General features: G+C 39.0%; 1 protein-coding gene, 1 long non-coding RNA gene and 1 pseudogene across 3 annotated transcripts in view; 2 read left to right on the top strand and 1 right to left on the bottom strand.

Annotated features, from left to right (window-relative positions):
• xylb (xylulokinase homolog (H. influenzae)) overlaps positions 1-6,842 on the top strand; it is a 195,252-nt gene extending 188,410 nt beyond the window's left edge. Inside the window, exon 20 of the mRNA XM_033639227.2 lies at positions 995-6,842. The gene's annotated coding sequence lies outside the window, so the exon portion shown is untranslated. The remainder of the gene's footprint in view (positions 1-994) is intronic.
• Positions 6,843-12,404: 5,562 nt separating this feature from the next.
• On the top strand, positions 12,405-14,552 carry LOC144458851 (uncharacterized). Its single transcript, XR_013488225.1, has 4 exons — positions 12,405-13,000; positions 13,104-13,352; positions 13,466-13,736; positions 14,047-14,552. It is a non-coding gene; the product is annotated as an uncharacterized LOC144458851 (long non-coding RNA).
• Positions 14,553-14,648: 96 nt separating this feature from the next.
• On the bottom strand, positions 14,649-19,522 carry LOC117264358 (uncharacterized; annotated as a pseudogene). Its single transcript, XR_013488224.1, has 8 exons — positions 19,220-19,522; positions 18,721-18,933; positions 17,167-18,477; positions 16,771-16,858; positions 16,445-16,695; positions 15,262-15,402; positions 14,990-15,098; positions 14,649-14,869 (listed from the first exon to the last, which is right to left on the bottom strand). The product of XR_013488224.1 is annotated as an uncharacterized LOC117264358 (transcript).
• Positions 19,523-22,961: the final 3,439 nt, after the last annotated feature.

The raw sequence follows: 22,961 nt of genomic DNA, 5'->3' as shown, positions 1-22,961 counted from the left end.
TACTAGAGTTAGGCAGACTTAAGGGAATAAGAAAGGTCCAAATAGCTTATTTGCCTGTCTATAGATCAAACTAATGTGAAAAGAGCCCACCTCATACTGATATGGTTAAATAAATACATAAGGATCTGGGCTACTGCCTTATAGAGGAAACATCCAGACAAGCTAAGGATGTATAAAGAGTCTGTGACCAAATCCTCTGTTAAGGACAAATATCAAAGCACAACTGTCCAAACCAAACTGACTGGTGTGCCCAGACTCTGCCCAGTCTCCCAGGCGAAACTTGATCAGCTCATTATTGACATTGTGTGTGATGGTTTACTTCCGTTTTCAATTGTTGAGATACCTGCTTTCAAAGAGCTCGTGGCAACACTCAGTCCAAAAAGCTCATTGATGACCAGAAAAACTCTACGAGCCAAGATAGATGCAGCAGCTGAGGCCATGAAATCGTCAGTGAAGAAGAAGTTGAGTGCTGCCAAGTTTGTGGCAACCACCACTGACTGCTGGACTGCACGGCAGCGAAGCTTCCTAGGACTCACATGCCACTGGATTGATGAAGACAGTCTCCAAAGACGCTCTGCTGCTTTGTTGTGCAGACCTCTGAGGGGGTCACATACATTTGAAGTCCTAGCTGCTGCTTTGGAAGACATCCACTCTGAATACCAAATCCATGACAAGGTTGTCAAGACAACAACTGACAGTAGTTCCAATTTTCTCAAAGCTTTTAGGGTCTTTGGGGAGCGCACAGTAATCATTGTATCATATGATTACTATCATTAGTATCATTATATGTATTGAGTATGTACACACACACACACACACACACACACACCACTTTTGTTCATTTATTTCTGTTACTTCTTATCATTATATTAATTGATGGACATGGTTTATGTTTTGTAGTCTTTCCTAATATTATGAGTACCTGAAAAGGTACAAAAGTGTAAAAATGTATTCATGTTACAGCCAAGAATTTATATTCTTGTCATTTCTGGAGGAGTACATGGCAGTGATGAAGCCTCTGGCAGCAGCTCTCAACATTCTCCAGGCAGGAACAAACTCTCACATGGGTTGGCTTCTCCCCACCATCTGTCTTCTGGAGGACAAGTTGGCAAAGTTGGGGACTTCAGTCAAAGTGTGCCTCCCACTACTACAGTCTCTCCAACATGGCCTCAACAAGCGATTTGGGGAAATGAAGAAGGACCCCGAGCTCATTGCTGCAGCCATCCTGCTGCTGAAGTTCAAAACCAAGTGGACACACAACGAAAACATCATACAGCTGGATAAGTATTCTGGCAGTGTATCAAATTATGATTGTAAGATGTTTTAAAATGTGTGGTGTTTTTTATATTTCTGAAAACTAGGAACACTCTTCTAATATATTTTTTAATGATAGCAATATCTTTCTCAGATCAAGTTAAATTCTTCATGTATCTAAAAGTACAAAGTTAGAAAAAAAAGTTTCTAAAGATGCTCTTCTGAATCAGAATACTCAAAAAAATTAAACTGTTTTGGCCCAGTGACAATAATTTGACATCCCACTGGTTCTTCCAGGCACCACATTAATATGTAATAGTAAATATATTCTTGACTGTTTTACAGGGATGGTCTACATCAGAGATCACACTGAGGTGGAAGAAGGTGAAGTTACCATGCATACCAGCTCTGCCTCTGATGAAGACTTCTTTTCGACCATGAAGCCCAAAAACGCAGATGAACTGGATGGCTACCTGGCATGCTCCTCAGAGAAAATGGATCTTCTACACTCCTTTCCTGCGCTCAAGAAACTCTCCATCAAGACAAACACTGCACTACCAGCATCTGCAGCTTGTGAGCAATTGTTCAGTTGTGCCGGGCTCATCTTCACAAGCAGAAGAGCAAGACTGGGGAAGAAAAACTTTGAAAACCAGCTTCTGTTGAAGCTCAACAAAAAGTTCATCAAGTGATTCAAGGCACCCCAGGGAGCTGTTTTGCCCTTGCAAAATTTAGTAGCATTTTTCAGCATTCATGGGACATTGTTTTGCAGAGGATATTTTACATTAAAAACAAAATGATCATTTTGTTTTAAAAGAGCCAACTAAGTTAGCATGTTAGAGATTTATGCACATATAATTGCCAGATGCCTCCTGCTGCTGCTGTTATCATTATTCATACTTCTACTGTTATTATACACATATGATTATTGTCACATATGTACACTATCAGATATTAATATATACTTTCAACATATTGTACCACAACAGCCAGAATTATAATTATAATATTATTACTTTCATTAATGTTGTTGTAAGCTACTGTCATTACCGTCTGTCCTGCATCTCTCTCTCTCTCTCTGTCTCTCTCTCTCTCTGTCTCTCTTTCTGTCTCATTGTGACATACGCATTACTGTTAATTTATCATGTTGATCTGTTCTGTACGACATCAATCAATCAATCAATTTTATTTATAAAGCCCAATATCACAAATCACAACTTGCCTCACAGGGCTTTACAGCATACGACATCCCTCTGTCCGTAGGACCCTCACAGCGGATAAGGAAAAATGCCCCCAAAAAAACCCTTTAACGGGGGAAAAAAAACAGTAGAAACCTCAGGAAGAGCAACTGATGAGGGATCCCTCTTCCAGGACAGACAGACGTGCAATAGATGTCGTACAGAACAGATCAGCATAATAAATTAACAGTAGTCCGTATGACACAATGAGACAGAAAGAGAGTGACAGAGACAGAGACAGAGAGAGATGCAGGACAGACGGTAATGACAGTAGCTTATAACAACATTAATGAAAGTAATAATATTATAATTATAGTTCTGGCTACTGTGGTACAATATGTTGAAAGTATATATTAATATTATATTATATATAATATATATATAATATATATATTATATTAATACATATGTGACAATAATCATATCAATCAATCAATCAATTTTATTTATAAAGCCCAATATCACAAATCACAATTTGCCTCACAGGGTTTTACAGCATACAACATCCCTCTGTCCTTTGGACCCTCACAGCAGATAAGGAAAAACTCCCCCAAAAAAAACCTTTAACGGGGGAAAAAAAACGGTAGAAACCTCAGGAAGAGCAACTGAGGAGGGATCCCTCTTCCAGAACGGACAGACGTGCAATAGATGTCGTACAGAACAGATCAGCATAATCAATTAACAGTAATCCGTATGACACAATGAGACAGAAAGAGAGAGAGAGAGATGCAGGACAGATGGTAATGACAGTAGCTTACAACAACATTAATGAAAGTAATAATATTATCGTTATAGTTCTGGCTACTGTGGTACAATATGTTGAAAGTATATATTAGTATCTGGCAGTATACATGTGTGATAATAATCATATGTGTATAATAACAGTAGAAGTATGACTAATGACTAATGATGGCAGCAGCAGCACCACGGCAGCAGCACAACCACACACGTCACGCTATCCAGGCACCGCTGCGATATGAGTTAACCTGAGAGATAGGGCTGGGCGGTATGACCTAAAATTTATATCACGGTATAAATCGAATCCCTTCCCTTAACGGTACATATCGCGGTATAAATTTAAGTGTAAAAGTTATAATAGAAGTGTTTCTGAATGGGTTTTGTAGTCCCTTAGCAAAGCTAAATTGATAAAAAAAAAAAACCAAAACAACAATAACAAAAGCAAAGATATAATGTATTTTTTGGAGCATTTATTGTGCAGAATGCAGATCTCAAAACTCAAAATTAAAACCCAGTACTCTATGGTGCAAAATGTCCCCTGGGATCTATATCAAAAGGTAATTTCCTTCTTTTAGCAAAATCCTAAATGACTGAGTTGTGTTTTTTCCACCTGGACCTTTATGCTCTGCCATTTCTCCTCTAATTATCACGCTGTAACGTGTGACAGGCTGCTATGATACCACAACTATCACACATTCACATATGGAGTTTTTTGTGGAGCCCCTAGCGTAACATAGGTTTACATTACCAAAGGTTTATGACAAACTCTCTTGCCGAAAACCAACTCCCGTGTGCGCACGGCGAGAGAGGAGAGGGAGAGAGGCTGTGCTGCTGCCAGAGGAGACACTGAATGAGTTCCCTCTGAGCGGTAAGTCGCTAAAAGAGTCTGAGAAGTCCAGGGCTGTTCATAAGACATTAACTCACTCACTCACAAGTTCTCCAGCAACACATGTTGCACGTGCTACGCTAAATCACGGACGTGAACCAGCTCCTCTTGCTCCGCTGTCTCTGTGCTCGCAGCCATTTTCACACTGAGGCAGGTGCGATGACGTCATCGACGATAGGACGGTAGAGCGCAAATCTCTACCGTGGGCCAAATTTATATCATTTCTACCGTCTACCGCATATACCGTGCAGCCCTACTGAGAGACAGTGGAGCACAAAGGCTCCGGAGAAGAAGCCGAGTTAGTGACATCCAGAATGGCAGAGTTAGCAAGATGCAGTAATAGGATACAAGAGAGAGAAGGAGAGAAGGTGCCCGGTGTATTATAGGGGGGTCCTCCGGCAGACTAGGCCTAAGTCAGCCTAACTAGGGGCTGGTACAGGGCAAGCCTGAGCCGGCCCTAACTATAAGCTTTATCAAAGAGGAAAGTCTTAAGTCTAGTCTTAAATGTGGAGACGGTGTCTGCCTCCCGGACTGTAACAGGAAGATGATTCCACAGGAGAGGAGCCTGATAGCTGAAGGCTCTGGCTCCTGATCTACTTTTGGAGACTTTAGGGACCACGAGTAACCCTGCGTTGTCAGAGCGCAGTGTTCTGGTGGGATAATAAGGCACTATGAGCTCTCTAAGATATGACGGAGCTTGACCATTTAGAGCTTTATAAGTTAACAGTAGGATTTTAAATTCAATTCTGGATTTTACAGGGAGCCAGTGCAGAGAAGCTAAAACAGGAGAAATATGATCTCGTTTCTTAGTTCCTGTTAGTACACGTGCTGCTGCATTCTGAATTAGCTGGAGAGTTTTTAAGGACTTACTAGAGCTACCTGATAATAGAGAGTTACAGTAATCCAGCCTTGAGGTAACAACAGTGTGGACAAATTTTTCTGCATCTTTCCGGGTCAGGATAGGCCTAATTTTCGCAATATTACGCAGATGAAAAAATGCAGTCCATGAGGTTTGTTTTAAATGAGAATTAAAAGACAAATCTTGATCAAATGTTACTCCGAGGTTTCTTATGGTAGTGCTAGAGGCCAGAGCAATGCCATTTAGAGAAACTATGTCATCAGATAAGGAGTCTCTGAGTTGTTTGGGGCAAAGAACAATAACTTCAGTTTTGTCTGAATTTAACATCAGGAAATTGCTGCTCATCCAGGTTTTTATGTCTTTAAGGCAGTTATGAAGTTTAGTTAATTGATTACTTTCTTCTGGCTTCATAGATAAATACAACTGTGTATCATCCACATAACAATGGAAATTTACAGAGTGGTTTCTAATGATATTACCTAAAGGAAGCAAAGGATTGGTCCGAGCACAGGACCTTGCGGAACTCCAAAACAAACTTTAGTACGTAAGGATGATTCATTATGAATGTGAACAAACTGAAAACGATCAGATGAATAAGATTTAAACCAGCTTAGTGCAGGACCTTTTAGGCCAATTAAGTGTTCCAGTCTCTGTAGCAGAATTTGATGGTCAATAGTGTCAAACGCCGCACTAAGATCTAATAAAACAAGAACAGAGACGAGTCCTTTGTCTGAAGCAATCAGAAGGTCATTTGTAATTTTTACTAGTGCTGTCTCAGTGCTATGATGCACTCTAAATCCTGACTGAAATTCCTCAAATAAATTATTATCATGGAGAAAATCACACAGCTGGTCTGTGACTACTTTCTCAAGGATCTTTGAAAGAAAGGGAAGATTAGATATTGGTCTATAGTTGGATAACACCTCTGGATCCAGGGTGGGCTTTTTCATGAGAGGTTTAATTACAGCTACCTTAAAAGACTGTGGTACATAGCCTGTTAATAAGGATATATTGATCATATCTATATATGAGTGTTAACTAAAGGTAAGACTTCCTAAAGTAGCCTAGTTGGGATGGGGTCTAAGAGACACGTTGATGATTTAGATGAAGAAATCACTGCGGTCAATTCTTGAAGAGAAATTGGGGAGAAGCAATCTAAATATATATTAGGTCTTACAGCTGTAGATGACGGACAGACATCTATTGCACGTCTGTCCGTCCTGGAAGAGGGATCCCTCCTCAGTTGCTCTTCCTGAGGTTTCTACCGTTTTTTTTCCCCCGTTAAAGGGGGTTTTTTGGGGAGTTTTTCCTTATCCACTGTGAGGGTCCTACGGACAGAGGGATGTCGTATGCTGTAAAGCCCTGTGAGGCAAACTGTGATTTGTGGTATTGGGCTTTATAAATAAAATTGAAATTGAAATAATCCCAGTTTAGGACATATTTCTTACTAAACAAGGGAGAGATGGGATTTTCATTTTGTTACTGTTATGTTCAATTGTAAAATAGTTCACCTGACACCTGGTGATCTGATTTAAGAAGGAAAGTTCTACAGGGACCTGTTGTACCTTTACAAACACATTTTGGCAACATGTAAAGATGGAACTTGGGAAAATTATACTGCTATTGTTTACCATATATTGAATGGTTTCTTTTTTTTATTGGATTTTATTTCTTTTGTTCACAGTCAAAAAGACGTAGAAAAGACAAAGAAGTTGGGATGTCAGTTCTGTTTTTAAAGCAAGGTCATCCACTCAAATTACAGATAGGGAAATGGAGAAAGAAGAGGGTAGGTGAGGAAAAGAGGGGTAGAGTGAAGGAGATGGAGAGTGGATGATTGGTACCTGCTTCATTAAAAAAAAAGTTTTATCAACAAGTGCTGTTTTTTCATTATTTTGCACTGGTCCGCATACCCTAAAACAATATTCAAACGGAAAGTAACTTGTACTTGAGTAAATTATTAACCAGGTACTTATTACTTTTACTGGAGTAGGTTTCTCTAATAGTAATTTTACTTCTACTTGAGTATTTTTTTATGGCAGTAATTGTACTTTTACTTGAGTACAGATTTTCAGTACTCTACCCACCCCTGGTACAGTACAATACATACGGTTTTGAATACATCAGACACAAAATAAATGTGTCACATGACCCTTGTCTGACAGGATTGTCTGACAATTTCTTAAGATTTCATTTAACTATAAAAATATATTGTGGCAACCTTCGGTTTTGCAATTACCAGAATTAGGCAGAGAGATAAATTCTGAACAGGAAGTGCTTTTTATTTCACCTCAGCACAATTTTATGTTAGGCACTCTGAGTTTTCAAGTTTTCAAAGTTCAAAGTTTATTGTCAATTCACTTTATGTGCAGGACATACAGAAGAATCAAAATGCTGTTTCCCTCTCTTCTAGTATTAATGCCATACAACTTAAAAGCTAAAAGAAAGCTAAACTGGAATAATACAAGCAAAAATAAATAAATAAATAAAAATAAAACTAACAGACAAGACACTCCAGAGGGGGTGAATGGTGCAAAATGGCTTTACTACAACATTAACTGTAACCCATTAGAACCATTGTGAAATCCATAAACATTAATCATGTATTGTGTAACATGAGTGATTTAGAACACATTTAAACAGTTTTCTTCAGCTTATGGCCTTAAACATATTGTCTCACAGCATGCAAGGAAACTCCACCGATTTAGCCCCAACACGCCACAATACCTTAAGTGCACCATGATAGTGTTGTTACGGGCTCAGAACGGACAAACCAAATGCTGGCATTCATGACATTCATGTTTTTGCATTAGCCACTGTAGTAAGAATATGGAGGACTAAAAGTGCCAAAATTAAATAAATAAATAAACCATTAAATAATTACTTTAATGTGTCATTGATTAATTAAAATTGGAATTAAATACATAAATGTGTTATTAAATGTGTCATTATTTCATTAAAATACCAATTTATTTTATGTAAGAAACATATATAATTATTTCACTATTTAATTAAGTATTTCATGGTCCTGTGTTGCAGTGCTTCATGAATTTATTTTATCTGTCAAACTCGCCCATCAAAGTCAGTGGGCGGGGCTAACGCTAATCTAGTCTAATCCATTGTTTTGGTCTGAAGTCTTTCAAAACATGGCAGCTACAATGATGGAGGACCTCCATGACCTTTCTAGGGAGTTGGTGAGAGATATTTTAGACCTAGCAGAGAATGTGGAAGCAGGACCTGCTGACCCAGAACATGTAGCGTGTAAAGCAGAGGAATTTATTGAAGTTGCTGGAGTTATTTCCGCACTTTCTGACCAAGATATTGACCGTAGAGTGACTGCAAATTTAGAAGAAGTACTCCACTAGGGATGGGCGTATCGATCCAGCGGGATCGATACATCGATGCTCACACGCTACTCATTTCGTGTTGATATCTTTGAAAATATATCGATACTGATTAATAAATACGAAAGTGCATGCATCACTTTCACCTGTTTTCTGTAACCTACTCCAATGTTTTGTGCCGAGACACCTCCCTCTATACCTGCTAAATGGACTGGTCCGTGTCACGTGACATGGGGAAGTTGAGACGTTACAGCCGAGCTAGCAGGTTTTAAAACAGGAACAGCGGGACAAGCGATGACCAGCAGCACAGCAGAGTGGAATGACAGACAGAAAAAGGAGCGTGGTGTGGTGTTATTTTTCACCACTCGATAAAGTCACAGCAAAATGTACAATATGTGATAAGAAGGTTGCACATAGCAGCAACACCAGCAACCTATTTAAACATTTAAAAAGTACACACCCCGAAAGTCACAATGAGCTTGAAAAACGACAAGAGGAAGCAGAGAAAGACAGGTCTGCTGCTGCTGCACCACCCGCTGTCCGGCAAAAGACCCTACATGAGAGTTTCCAGAAAGGAAAAGTATATCCAGGTACAGGTGAATTCCTCAACATCGTGACCATAATCTAATGATGTTAGCAGGTGAAGAGGGTAATTTTAATTGGGAGAAATCGCCATGGCACTCCTCTATTTAACATTGTTTTTGGTAATAATCTTGCAAAACTCTAGAATTTGCATATACATTTAGGAGTCCAAACAGTGGATTAAGCCAGGTTGAATTTACTATGAGGATAAATTAGTGGCAAAAGTTTCTGTAGGGAGGATGTGGGTAATTTTGTTTTTTTTTATGCCACAAAATAAGTGCTTCTGAAATTTATGGCCCAGAGTATTAGGGGGAATATATATACATATATATATATATCGTACTAGTCCAGGAATTTGCTTTTTATAAAATATCTAATAGGGCTGCATAATCTGATCATAAACTGATTTTGAAGCTTAAAAAAAAAGACATATTGCAATTGCAATATGACTCATAATTTTTGGGAATTGTCATTTTTACATCATAGTTTTATTTTTCACTGAAAAAAAGCCCATTCAAATCATTATGATTAAAACATTGTTTTTAATCTGTGACATGTTTTCTTACATCTGGAGAATATAATTCATATTTTATCACTTCATGATAAAACTGTTTTTCACAAGTTATACTTACAAATAATTGCAGCTTCTTGCAGGTTTGATATTGCACTTGGCCATATTGTGATTTCAATTATTTCACATTTAATTATGTAGGCCTTGTATCTAATCAAATCCTTAACAAACATCTTGTACAGCAAAAACAATTCATCTTCCCTTTTGTTTTTTGAAAACATTATCTTTTTCAGCTGAGTCCCAAAGAGCCCAAGAGATCACAAGGAGCCTCTCCCAGATGATTGTGAAAGACTTGCAACCAGTTTCAATGGTTGAGGATCAAGGTTTCCGTCATTTTATGAAAGTGGTGGATCCCCGTTACCAGATCCCAAGTCGGAAATCCCTGATGACAGGTGAAATTCCCAAACTATATGAACAAGTAAAAAAAACATTGAAAGACTCCATAGAATCAGCAGGCAGCCTGGTTTTAACAAGTGATATGTGGACTGCAAGAACCACTGAAGCTTATTTGACTGTGACAGGACACTTTATTGATAAGGACTGGCAGATGCAGTCCTGCAATCTTGCAACATACCATGTAGCTGTACAGCACACAGCAGACAATATTTGTGAACTCCTCACAAAAATAACTGATGAGTGGAGCATCAGCAGCAAGATCCATGCTGTCGTTACAGACAATGGAGCAAATATGGTTTCAGCTGTGCGTAAAACTTGCTGGAAACACATTCCGTGCTTTTCACACACACTCAACCTCATTGTGAAGGACTCCATTAAGGCTGACACAAGTCTCGAGTCCATCTTGGAGAAATGTGGTGCTATTGTTCGGTTCTTCCATCACAGCACCAAAGCAACTGACAAACTAAAAGAAGTACAAAGTCAGTTGCGGTTCCCACAGCACAGACTAATCCAAGCAGTGGATACGCGATGGAATTCAGTATTGTACATCCTAGAACGACTGCATGAACAACAACAAGCTGTCACAACAGCACTTTGTCTTCTTGGGAGAACCACCCTGTGCCTGAATGAGGGAGAATGGTCCCACATTAGCCAAGCCATTGAAGCCCTTAGGCCTTTTGAAGAGGCCACTAAGGAGGTTTCAGCAGAGCACTACGTAACCATTTCCAAAGTCATTCCTCTGGTTTCTCTTCTCCAACGAGCAACCTCATCTGCTGGGCAGAGGGGTAACTCTCTGGCTTCACAGCTTTCAGCACAATGCAAGCGGCGTTTTCAAAACATTGAGCACAACCACACTCTTGCAGCCAGCACTTTTTTGGACATTCGATTCAAAAACATTGTCTTCTGTGATACTGGAAATGTGGAAATGATCAAATCAAGGATAATCAGTGAGATGCAAGCCCTGGGCAGCTGTGAGTGTCAGGCAACCAGCAGTGAAGCCTCTGCTACTGCATCAACCAACTCCATGACAGCAACCATGTCACTGACACAAGGGTCACCTGCTGCAAACACTGAAAGTAGTGATGCAAAGTGTTCAACATCCAAGGGAGGATTATGGCAGGAGTTTGACACTCGTGTTATGGCTTCTCAGAGCAGTCGCACAGCAAACACAGATGCATACATTGAAATGCGCAGATACATGGAAGAAAAAGTGATACAAAGGAGCGAGGACCCTTTGCTTTGGTGGAAGAAAAATGAGAATGCATTTCCACTGCTGGGCAAAGTAGCAAAAAGATACCTTGGAACTGTTGCAACCTCTGTTCCAGCAGAGAGGCTGTTTTCCAAGGCAGGAGAGACAATTAGCCAGAAGCGTAATCAGCTTAAAGCTGAAAATGTTAACATGTTACTGTTCCTCAACACCAACCTAAAACTTAAGTAAAATGTAGAGCTATACCTCCTGAGAGGCATGATAGTATAGGAAAGTGTATATTTTTTCCGCTAACTGTGCCATTACTTATTAAATGTGCTTTGCAAAGTGTAAGTTGTTATTTCAAATGATACTTTGCTTTTTCGTGTAAGCTTAAGACAACAAAATGTTTTTTAAGTCTGTCTCTTGTTTCTGCTCCACTTCAGTGAGAAGGTATGGATCACAGTGTTACAGACATGTTTACTTCAACATACAAGTTTTCAACACAGCATTGTTATGATGTAATGAGTTTGTTGGTAGTTTTCACCTACCTTACATATAAGTAATTGTTACAGACCTGGTGTTTGGATTTGTGCCAGTGGTCAAAAGGCCAATTTGGTGCTTTAATAATCAAAGTGAATTAACTTATATGTTAAGGTCTCTCTGTATAGGACGCCCTCTTTTGTTCTTAATAAATGTGTTTAAAAGGCCAGTCATATATGTCATTTTTCATGTGATTTGCCTGTAAGTGTAATTACCTTTTGACTTTAAAAAATAACCAATAAGAAATGATCAGTATCGATATCGGTATCGGTATCGATGAAATTGAAAGAAAAAGTATCAGTATCGTATCGAATCTGAAAAGTGTGGTATCGCCCATCCCTATACTCCACCGCTTCTCTGGTGACGTTACCAGGACGCAACAGGCACAACACACACAGGGACCAGGGCGTTTGGTGTTTGACATACCGAGTGCAGTTCTGGAGCATCAAGTTCTTTGTGGATTACCAGCTTGTCAAATTGCAGCGATGTTCGGGGGTGTCAAAGAGGACCATCAGGAGGCGCATGAAACAAAGCGGTTTAAGGTAACGTTATTACGCTAAATTCACAAGTTTTCAGTTTATGAATTGCCAGTCTCATCCACTCAGAAATGATATTACGTTAAGTGTAACATTACTTGATATTGATGTTTTTTGTTTATGCAGAAAGACAGACCTCTATTCAGCTGTGAATAATGAGGAGTTGGACCGTATTGTAAGTGAAGTTCACAGAAGACATCCAAACACTGGCTACAAGCTAATGCATGGTCATCTGAATGCAAGAGGTGTGCGTGTTCCAAGTGAGTATAATAATATGGGCATTATTTACATTTATTTTCTAATGTATTTATTTAATATGAGCTATAAAGTAAATTAGTGAGCCTAGCTAATTTTAAGATAATGTTCATGTAGGCCTATGTTTCCATTTGCAATGCATCAGTCATTTTATTTGCAGTTTAGTTGAAGCCAGTAGCCGTGCATTAAAATATCCTATCCTGAAGTTTGGTTTAGCAACTTGTTTATTCTCTTTCAGAAAATTAAGTGAATTTTGGTTATTTTTGAGGCTGTGGTGGTTCTGTAGTATAATAGTTGACTGTTTTACACACATCATTATATTGTCTGTTTTATTATGACACCACTATTTCCTCAAAATAAGTGATTCTGTGAGTATCTTTGTTCCAGTACTGGTCAAACAGATTGAACAGGTGTTTCTAATGAAGTTGCCAGTGAGTGTATCGTTATTTATTTTATTTTCCTCCCCTTAGTCTCAAGACTGCAAGAGTCTTTACGCAGAGTCGATGCAGAGGGAGTCTACATGAGACATCTAAGGCTGCGTGTATTAAGACGACGGCAGTATTCTGTTCCTGGCCCAAACTCTTTATGGCATATAGATGGCAACCATATGCTCATCAGGTCAGTGATATTAGCAGATAAACAATGCATCTTTCTATAGGTGTCATTAGAATTGTTTTACAATAAAGTTGTGCCTTTTTGTGTCTTCACAATTGCCTGACAGGTGAAGATTTGTTGTCCATGGTGGGGTGGATGGATTCAGTCATTTAATGGTCTACCTGACTGTGGCTGGCAATAATAGAGCTAGTACAGTCTTACAGAGCTTTATTGCTGCTGTTGAGCGGTATGGGCTGCCATCAAGGGTACGGTCTGATAAAGGGGGGGAGAATGCAGATGTAGCAGAATTCATGATCAGGAACAGAGGTACCAACAGGAATTCACACATCACAGGCAGAAGTGTCCACAATCAGCGGTAAATAAATATGTTTGGCAACTAGGCTCACATAACAAACATACTATTGAATGTACTTCTTTAGCATATGTCACACATAAATTAACACCATGTCAATTTTATCCTAAACACAGAATAGAGAGAATGTGGAGAGATGTTTATGAACATGCCCTGGACCTCTTCTATCAGATCTTCACTTCATTGGAAGATCAGGGAGCACTGAATCCAGACAATGAAGTCCATCTTTTCGCACTGCATCGGATCTTCCTTCCACTAATTTAGCAAAGCCTTGACTCTTTCAGAGAAGCTTGGAACTTTCATGGTCTTAGAACTGAAAGGAATCAGTCACCGCAGCAACTCTGGAGAAGATACAGAGAGCAAGGCCCTATGGAGGATCCTACTGAGGTTAAAGAAAGATCAACTTTTAACACTGTTTTGAACCGTTTCCCCAAAGGAATTATGGGAGAAAATGTGCTAAATGTTCTACTTTACATGAAACATAGGTTATAGTCTCTTCAAGGTCTCCTGAGCTTTCAAAGATCAACCTCTGAACTGTAGTTTCTATGGTGCATTACTGTGCTATTTTACAAAACTGAATAGGCAACATTTAATTTCTCACAGACTTGGTTACCAAAAATAACAATCTTAAATACCTTGTGTAATGACATGTCAGACTAGTTAAGTACATGACTGATCATGCTTGTCTTCCATTCAGGTTTATGAAGACTATGGGATCGACTAGAATGGACCTCACAGTCTTCATGGAGGCACTTTGTCAGTCCCAGAGGTTCAGCTGGCCCGTGAGCTCTCTGATGAAGAGGTTGCCATTTTGCCAGCTCCAGGAGTTTCTGTAACTGATGCACTTAGATCATATGTAGAGACTGTGCAAATTTTATTAGGAATCATAGCAGACTGATGTCCAACCCATGCTTTTATTTAGCATGTTAGAGCAAACAAGCATAAACTGAAGAAGTTTGCTTTCCTTAAAAAAAAAGCTGTTTTACCTTAAAGCTCATAATCACTGTTATGATCTCGTAAATTGACTTTATGTACAGCTCCACTACTTCCTAAACTTAAACACACTCCTTTACTTCCTGTCTCATTATTTGCCACAGAATGAATGACATGAATGCTGTTCTGTTAACACTGAAAGATGAAGATGCAGAACTGTTTGGTTTCAGTAAATGGAAACAATGTTTTGAATAAAACAATTGTCAACTACTACACAGTATGTTTAAATGTTTTCAAAGACACCAAACTTGTGTCAACTGACCTGACATACTGAACAGTGCATGCAATACCATCTGTCTGAAAAAAACTTAAACAAGTCCAAATCCAGTCTGTGCACTATTTATGGCAGAGACAAGTGCTTTCTCGAAGGCCATGTAGGTTTTGAAATGAGCTGGCAGCGTCAGTGTTTCAAAGCATGTGGAAGACGTAGGAAGGGTTCCCCCCAGAAATCTCCACCTTCAGTTCAGGAGGAAGCATCTCCCAGCCAACCCAGAATGTCAGCAGCTGGGCCAGTGTACCTGATGAAGCTAAGTCATAAAATGGATTCAAGACAACATTTAGTTCAACTTTAATTGATCATATTTACCCATAAGACATAGAAGCATTTGTAAAGAGAGCAATACTTTAGCCAAATAAGGTGTTTATACCTGTTTCAATGAACATCCTTAGAAAGCTAGTGATGAGGCATGTGGACTCTATGTCAAAGTCTTCATCATCACTGTCCTCACGTGGCCATGTGATTTTTACGAGGAGCATCTTAAAGAACACATCAATGTAATTATTTTAAAAGGGAGAACTTTTTTTGGTGAAGGTATATGCAGAACACATTCTCGGGAAATGGAAAAATAACCAGCTCAGTCATTGAAAATACATGTAAATTCATCAAGATAAGTCACAAATATAACAATTACTGACTTACCTGGGGTGCGAACTGCATTTCAGCCATTTTGGGGAAAAGAAGTGGGACAGCATCTGGCCTAGATGTCAGCAGGGGCCATACCATCACATCTTTCAGTCCTTTTCTCAACTGTTTAATGTGACGCATGGTCCTCCCAATGACCTAAGAAACAGACCCGACCCATATTACAGACCAAATCCTCAACCCAAATTTTACAAAAGTTGGCACAGTAGGGAAAATGTTCATAAAAGCACAATAAAGTGCTTTATAAAATCTATTCAAACTCTAATACAGAATATATCAACCCTTCATATGACATTTACACATTTTAGAATAATGTATGCCGCTATTCAGATGTGTCTTTTCCCAGGATGTCCCTTCATTTTACAACAAGTCACAGTCTACCTGGATTACAAGTTAAAGGGAGTGCTAGTTATCCTGTCTACAGTCCCAGTTTGCCTGTGACTGAGAATATATGGTGCTTCATGCAAACTTGACATAACTGTTCTGCTTAAGACATAACTGATGGATGAATAGGGAAATTCCACTTTCTAAATTTCAGCAACTGGTGTCTTTAGTGTTCCAATGCTTAAAAACTGTAAATGAAAGAAGTTAACAGTAGTGAACACTTGACTATCACCTTTTTAAAGTATATTATCAAAAGGCAAATTCACAACACCAGATGTGTGTTGTTGAGCTCAATGTACTGTAGTGATTTTTTTTTTTACATTTTGTTTTTAATGATCGTTTTTTCTACTGTGTCAACATTTGTGAAATTGGAGTTTTGTTAAATATGCTACTGTTCTATCAACACTTGCAGGCGTGAGAAATATATGCATTAAATATTAAATATTAAATATATGCATTAAATGCTGGTTTTGAAGAACTTTAACATGACTGTGGGCAGACTAAATATCATGTTTAAATTCCTCAAAAACAAGTATTTGTAGCATGAATTTCACCACTAAAATTTGACCATTTCCATCTCTGCCAGTGTTGACATTACAAGCCAGGGTTCACAACACCTTCTATAATCTCAACAACTACAGCAATGAATTCATGGACAGACATGGAAATATCTGAAACTGTGTCCTTCTGTTCCGGTGTAAGTTCTTCATGTTCAAGCTAGAATTAAGACCATACAAGTTATTACATTTGCCCAAACAATGATTTTGCAAGGCAAAGTTTTTTTTTTGTTACATACCAGTTTTATGATCTTCCTGATGTGCAGATCAGGACAGTCTTCTGTAACAACAGTTGCCATTTCAGGGTCCCCATTGAACAGTACATGAATTACAGCAGGACTTAATCCTGTGACAAGGGGGCCGTCATGCAGAAAGGCGTTGTCCAACATCCTTCCTGCAACCTGGAAGAGGTTGCTTTCAATAAGCGCCTGATGCTGCTGGAACAAGATGGTCAGGTTCACCCTCAAATAGTACCAAGAGAGCAGGGGATGAAGTCACAACAATTAACCACTTAAATACATTTAAAAATTACATCATATTAACCTTCAAAATAGTAAGAGACTTACCAAGATCAAGACTGAATCCAAACTGGAGTTTGGATATTATTGTTGTCATAAAGTACCGCATCACTCCCTCTCTGACAGCAACATCACCTGAAATAAAATACTGATAATAACACAGTGGAAAACAGTGGCTGACTAATACAGGTAACTGGACAAGGTAACATTTAACAAGCAAGGAAAAAATAGTCAATATTCTATTGGCTGCAATTCTAGAATAGCATCCTTAATATTGACTATTCCAGATAACAGGAGAATATTGTACACGACATATTTTCATTAGTGGTCATCAATTATACAGTTTTTTTGGATCCCATTCTCCCATTTAAAATTCCATATAAGACATTTGAGTGGTATAAACTTTACTGATACATTTATACTACAAACTTTATATTATTTACCAACAAGAGTACAATGAAGTGGACATGCCCATTCTTGCTGCTGTTTATAGAATGAGAGAAGTTCCCGTTCCCTGTCCTCTTCAGAGTCCCTTACATCCATCCTTATTCTAAGTGGTTTCCCAGATGCATGCTCCCTTAGTAGATTCTCTTTGAAAACTTTGGCAGCTTGAGCCGGTTGTTTAATAAGCTTCCATTCTAGACAACAACAACAACAAAGTTATCTATTCCAGAGAGACATGTTGTGAGTTGGCATGTTACCTGCAAATACAGATATCCTCTCAGTCTACAGAAGAGGAGGAAAGTTCTGTCCATGTCACTGACAAACATGTGAGACCCAACATCTTCAGAATCTGTTACACAGCTGAGTTGACATAAAATCAACAACACAGCATTCTGAACAAAAACTAAATATTTTAACAGTTAGAATATATAACCCAGCTGCATGTTATTAATTGTGTGTATTTGCATTATCTTATCTATCTAATTATATCTTACAGGTGTTATTTTGACTATTTTGATATTGACTGAGTTTAAGTTACACAATCTTATAGCAACCCTATTGTGATGACACAAATCAGTGTCTGTTTCTTTGTGATCCAACTCCTCGTTGTCAATCACTGCTGGTACTACTACACTCTCAGCTGATGTTTCAGGCCTCACTGGAACACTGTCACTGACTAAGGCTGTCTCTCTGTCATTTTCTTCACTTTGGCATCCCTCTTGTTCTCTCTCTGATTCCTGCACGGGTGTCCTTGAAGTTAACAAAAATGAAATTATGATCATACTCCCTTATTTGTGTGCACAACACTCTAAGAGAGACATTTTCCCAAAGAAAAATGAATATGCTACCCTTGCATTTCTTTAGGAGGTACATACCCATTGCAGCTCAATCTGTGCAGCTTCATTTCTGAAAAGGGAACTTCCTTCTGACAAGTAATGCAGGGGATGACTGGACCAGAGGCATGACATGAGCTCTCCTAACAACAACAAATGGCTTTTAATTAATGATTAAAAGTTACCAGTGAGCTTTGTTTTGGTTATGTATTGAAGGAGTCTCTGTAAATTTATGTACACAATCTAAGGGTAGATCCTGTTGAAGTGGACGTATGTAGATTGTAGCCTATCCAATCATCGTTGATGGATCTTTCAGATAGGCAAGGGCGTATCCAGTGCTGGGACACTGAAGCAATGCAAGATTTCGACTGCGGGTAGATCCTACAATTTTTAGAAATTCAAAGCCTCCCCCTTCTTGGAGCTTCGGAAACACTTCCATCAGTTTATTTGTTATAACCATGGGATTGTTGTCATTCCCTGTAAAAAAATAAAAATAAAAATAAAAATAGACATAACTCATATTGACTTAGCAAAAAAGCCTGTAATAACTATTTATTCACACTATGAAAATCAATTAAGTTTGAGTCAAATATGAACATATGGAAATACTTATGACTACAAAAAGAAATGCTGAGTAGAAATGCAAATAATTTCCACGACCCACAGACAGTAACGTACAAAGTTTTTTTGGTTTTGGTAAATTCCTAGTTTCATACTGACCTGAAAATGTTACTTTTTGCTCTCCAAGTCCTCAAGTAAGAAGGTCCGCTTTAAGCAGTACGCTTGGAACTTTATCCGCCTTGTGGTCAGCCAAACAACAGACAGTGCGTGTGTAGTTTCTTCGGCTAACTTGGACTTGTGCTGGTCGTCTCGTCATATTCCTTCTGGCTCCACCATTAACGTTATACGGCACGAAGAGCCTTGCTACCTCGGCTGCAACACAGAAAAACGTCACAGCTCAATGGTCCCCAGTCAGCTAAAACAGCCAAAACTTCTATCCTGGGATGTTGCTGCCAGCTAACACTATTTTTCCGATTAGCGAACTAGTTTTATGCTCCCACCATTAACAATGAACGTATGACACACGAAACATAACAAGTCTACCACATACAAATACATTTTCGACCCAACTCCAAATTCTCATCTAATTTAACCCACACCTGTGTCCCGAGTCACTGATTAGTAGCACACCTAGCTAACATTAAATTACTTAGCTTACCTTGGACAGGTGTACGTGATGGAGGTAGGTAGGTATCTGCTGTGACTGAGCCGTCGGAGCCGGAGGAGTTCTGCTGAGAACTTCCTCAATCAAATTCGCTGCTTCTCTCAGCAGCTCCGGGCAGGTTTTCGACATTTTGTCCTGCACCTCACACGCTGTGTCAGCATTGGGGCCAGCAGGGCTGAGTCTTCCCCTTGATTTTTAGCAGTTGTAAATAAAGTTTTGTTTAATAGTATCCAAACCAACGTAGAAGTGAATAGCGCCACCCAGTGTATTGGAATATGTTCACTAGCTCTGCATCAATCCATTATCTGGAATCGATCTGCCTTGACTTGATGTGCAGGGTAACCAATCAGATGTTAGGATCCACCCACTGACTTTGATGGGCGAGTTTGACAGATAAAATAAATTCATGAAGCACTGCAACACAGGACCATGAAATACTTAATTAAATAGTGAAATAATTATATATATTATATATATATATATGTTATTTTACATAAAATGAATTGGTATTTTAATGAATTAATTATTATGTTTACATTTCATATAAAAAGCAATTTTCCATAACAGCACTTGTTTTGACTCTTTTATATGCATACATTTTAGTTTATGCTTCAGTAACTTTTTTTCAGCAATATTGATAGTGATTCTGGGTATGGGATAGGACACCTCTAAGTGTCACCTTTCATTAGAGCCCAGAATTATGACTGTACGTTGAAGCATTCAAAAGTTATGCCCTTTTATCCAGCTATGTGACCATGGTTATCCAAGGGTCCTTTTGGAGTCTCCAAATGGCACATTTTTGGAAACGCCTAGACATACCCTCAGAAAAACATGTGTAAAATAATAATTTTCTGTAGGATTGTTATCAACATTTGAACTGGGACTAGGTAAGGCTTCATGTGGTGGTCCCATTGTGTTTTCCAGCTAAAAAGTCCCAGCTACACTCATCTGCAGGCATCTTTTTGCAACAAAAATTCAGGCGAGAATAAAAAACCTTCTACTTCAGTGTGTTCAAACTTAGATTACTCAATGACAGTAGCACTTACAATGATCCTTACACTTTGGGGAAAAACTTTAGAGTGTTTCGTTTCAAAAGAGACCAAAACCATCCATATACTCCAAACGGTTCAAGAACAGCGTTTAATTTATTTTGGGTACGCCTTGAATAGGCATTTTAGGCAAAATTTACAGGAATGGTTAAGGTCACATGATTACAGATGTGTAATGTTTTCTAATGATGACTGAGGGAAATGGTGGAAATCTTAAGGAGATATCATTGAGTGACCCTTGAGTCTATAATACTTTATCAGATATGTGTCACAATCCATGCTGACATATCAAATGTTCTTTTCCCTGCTGGAGTACATGGATGCAGAGCTGCAGAGTTCATGTGTTGTACTTGAAAAAGAGAGTTACAGCTGTAACTATGGTTCTGTGAATTCTGGATGACCGCCAGACGGCAGTGCTTCAGCACTGGATATCTCCATCTTGCGTATGTGCAGGTCAAGTCATTATACCAATAAAGTCACCTGTGACCATGCGATGACGTAAGGCGCTCAACCCAGTATAAAACCCCCATGTCATCACACAGTCTGCTCCCACAGAATCTTCTTGCCCAGATTTTGAATGACAGACAGCTCTGGTGGTCATCCAGAATTCATAGAACTGTAGTTACAGCTGTAACTCTCGTTGTATTTCATTCTTCCTGACCACCAGCAAAGTCACAAGGAATGCTTACCACGCTAAGGGACGGAAACTGTTGACAGGATGGCTGCTGCCACAATTGTAGGGGCAGTCACATTGACATGGTAATAGCGAGCAAAGGTACATGAAGACTCGCAGGTTGCAGCAGCATAGATGTCTTGCAGAGAGACCCCTTTCAATGCTGCCCAGGATATAAACACACTCTGAGCAGAGTGACACTTCACATTACCAGGGGCTGACGGGCCTTGCAATGTAAGCATGTGGAACCACTTCCACAATCCAGTTAGAAAGTCTCTGTCTTGATAGGGGTGTACCTTTCTTACAACCCCCATAGCAAACAAAAGTTGGTCATTCTTACTTAAATTGGCAGTGGCCTCCACACAAGGGCATAGGTTTGATTTTCACATTGGTAGGGACATAAAAGTGCTCCATGGCGGCGACCTGTACATTGATGATTTTTTTAATGCAATTTCACGTCATGAGAAACTGATCACTGTTTTATAATGCATATTTAGATATCTACACTAAATACAAGAATGTCTTGGTTAATGACCTATGGTACAGATATCAGGCACTGTGGGCCAGGACTGTGGGTGCACTTTGGTGCACCATCCTACTGTTAATACTCTCTTAATATTCCTGCTACTGTGTCATCTTACAACCTAGCCATCAACCATTCACGATCCATCCACCCCAAATACCAACTTAATGCATGTCACATAGCTGTGTGGTTTTCCAACAACTGCCGGCCTGTGTGCACACATTCAACCCACAACAGTCAGATTAACACCATGCTCCCAGAGGAGGACTTTACTCTCCGCTGTTGCCACATATTCTATTATCATAAACTTTTTAGTAACTACTGGAGGACAGAGAAGCACCACCACCAAATAAAACGGTTAGACAAAAGATGTGATACAAATCAGATTTCTTTCTCTTTTCACTCCTTGGCTGTGTGTGACTGAACTGCTGCACTAATCATTATTATAAACAACATAACCATCAGATCCATTACTTTTCTTGAACATTTCCCACATAATTATAAATAGTATCACAGTTCTCGTCACTGCTTGCCACACGGAGGACAACACATCTCGACTGGCTTAGATCTAGTTTTATTAATTTAGTTTTAGTAAACTATTTTCCATTGATAAATGACATGATTAAAACAAATATATTTTGTTTTAATATTAATATTTATTTTATATTTTATATTACTGTGAAATTAAAACCATTAAGTGCATTTTATTGTCAGTTTTATTTTTTAACTACACATATTGAGAAAGAGAGATAGAGGGGGAGGGTGTGTTTGAGCTTATCGAAGTGCAAGTAAACTGGAATACACATGGCCGCTTTTTGTCTTACATTTCTGTAAAGTTTGGGGTCTACAAGTGGTGGTCGTATACTGACTACTGTGGAGAGAGTATGAGGATGAAGTTACAGAAAGTTTTTATTGTTTCCCAACCAAGGGGAGTGATAGTATCAAGGGCTAGTGCTAAGGGGAGGAATTGGGACGTAGTATAAGAGTGATATAATATGTACTGACTACAGTGTGTAGTTATGTATTTAACAGAAAGTAGTTATTGTTGCCATGGTATATCTCCAGTATGTATGAATGAATGTATGAATTATGAATGAATGAATTATGCATGAAGGAGAGCCTGGCAGGCTGCTGGTCGACTTGCCTGTTAAGCTGTAATTTAGTTCAGCACAAACCATAACAGTGAGATCACTGCTGTCCTACTGACTGTTATCTTTTCTCGAGAAAACAGGTTGCCGCAGCCTCTGGTGGACGAAAAAAATGAAGCACCAACCATCCAGTTACAAGGCCACAAGCAATGAGCCAAATTGATCTGCTAACAGCTTCTACAGTTGCGAGAAGATAGAAAGAGCAGATTGTGTGATGACATGGGGGTTTTATACTTGGGTAAACACCCTACGTCATTGCATGGTCACAGGTGACTTTGTTGGTATAATGACTCGACCTGCACATACGCAAGATGGAGATATCCAGTGCTGAAGCACCGCCATC

This window comes from Epinephelus lanceolatus, chromosome 20 (assembly GCF_041903045.1).
Source record: "Epinephelus lanceolatus isolate andai-2023 chromosome 20, ASM4190304v1, whole genome shotgun sequence".
Classification (NCBI taxonomy): domain Eukaryota; kingdom Metazoa; phylum Chordata; class Actinopteri; order Perciformes; family Serranidae; genus Epinephelus; species Epinephelus lanceolatus.
This window is presented reverse-complemented; position numbering and strand designations above follow the sequence as displayed.